The 1,430-nt window shown below is 32.1% G+C and overlaps 1 protein-coding gene across 1 annotated transcript in view; it reads left to right on the top strand.

Moving 5' to 3' along the window:
• NEK1 (NIMA-related kinase 1) overlaps positions 1-1,430 on the top strand; it is a 156,074-nt gene that overhangs the window by 130,239 nt on the left and 24,405 nt on the right. The gene's annotated exons all lie outside the window — the stretch shown is intronic.

Raw genomic sequence — 1,430 nt, 5'->3', positions numbered from 1 at the left:
TTAGAAACAGCCTAAGTGCCCATCAACAGATGAGTGGATTAAAAAACTGTGGTACATCTACACAATGGAATACTACGCTGCGGTAAAAAAGAAGGAACTCTTGCCTTTTGCAACAGCATGGATGGAATTTTTAGCAGCACAATTCACCATAGTAAGTCTTGAAGTTAGGTAATATTATTCCTCCAACTCTGTTCTTCTTTAATATTGTGTTGGCTATTCAGAGTTTCTTTCTTGCTTCTCCACAGAAACTTTAGAATCAATTTGTCAATATTCCCAAAATAACTTGCTGGGATTTTGATTGGGATTGCATTGAATCCATAGATCAAATTGGGAAGAGCTGATATCTTTTTTTTTCTTTTACCAGAAAAGTTTTTACTTTTTCTATTCTTATTTATTTTACATGCAATAAACATTAATATTTTAAGAAAAATGATTTTAAATATAATGTTACATGCAATAAACATATTTCAAGAAAGATTTTAAATAATATAATATTACCAAAACTGTACTAACATAGTATAATATCACAGAAGTTATAGGAAATATTAAAAATCTGCAAATAACAGGATTACTCCTATTATATTCTAAAATATTTTTTTCTCTGGCTCTATTTTTGTTCATCAGTTTATGTTGTTCATTATATTCCACAAATGAGTGAGATCATGTGATATTTATCTTTCTCCGACTGACTTATTTTGCTTAGCATAATGCTAGAAGAGCTGATATCTTGATAATAATGAATCTTCCTATCTATGAACATGGAATATCTCTCCATTCTTAGTTTTTCTTTGTTCGTTTTCATCAGTTTTGTAGTTTTCCTCATTGTGTAGTGTTCCCCCTACCCCCAAGTTTAGGAAAGTGTTCGTGAGTTATAGTTTTCCCTTTTGTTCCTTTAGTCTACAGAGGAACTTCTACTGTGTGTACTTTGGATCTTTTTTTGCCTTTCTATATCTTTCACTTTATCTTGAATCCCTTTTGTTGCTTTTAAATTTTATTTTTCAATTACAGTTTACAATGTCTCTTATTTCTTGAATTTTTCCCCTGTTCACCTTTTATACCTATTAAGACATTGTGCCTTTTGTTTATATGATCTTGTGTCTATTTTATAATCTTTATTTCTAATCTTTTTTTCCCTAGTCTTTGCTAAGCTCAGTCAACTTTCTCATTCCTGATTATTTTTTCATGTTGTTCTCTTGTGTTTTATATTATGTTCTTAATGTTTCTAGTTGATTTAAAAATAGTGAGTTATTGCCCTGGCTGGGTGGCTCAGTTTGTTGGAGCATTTTCCCATATACCAAGGGGTTGTGGATTCAATTCCAGTCAGGGCACATACCTCAGTTGTGAGTTCAATCCCCAGTCAGGGTGTGTATGGGAGGCATCTGATCAATGTTTTTCACATTGATGTTTTCCCTTCCTTCCTTCCTTCCTCC

This window comes from Myotis brandtii, unplaced genomic scaffold, assembly GCF_000412655.1.
Source record: "Myotis brandtii unplaced genomic scaffold, ASM41265v1 scaffold14, whole genome shotgun sequence".
NCBI lineage: Eukaryota > Metazoa > Chordata > Mammalia > Chiroptera > Vespertilionidae > Myotis > Myotis brandtii.
This window is presented reverse-complemented; position numbering and strand designations above follow the sequence as displayed.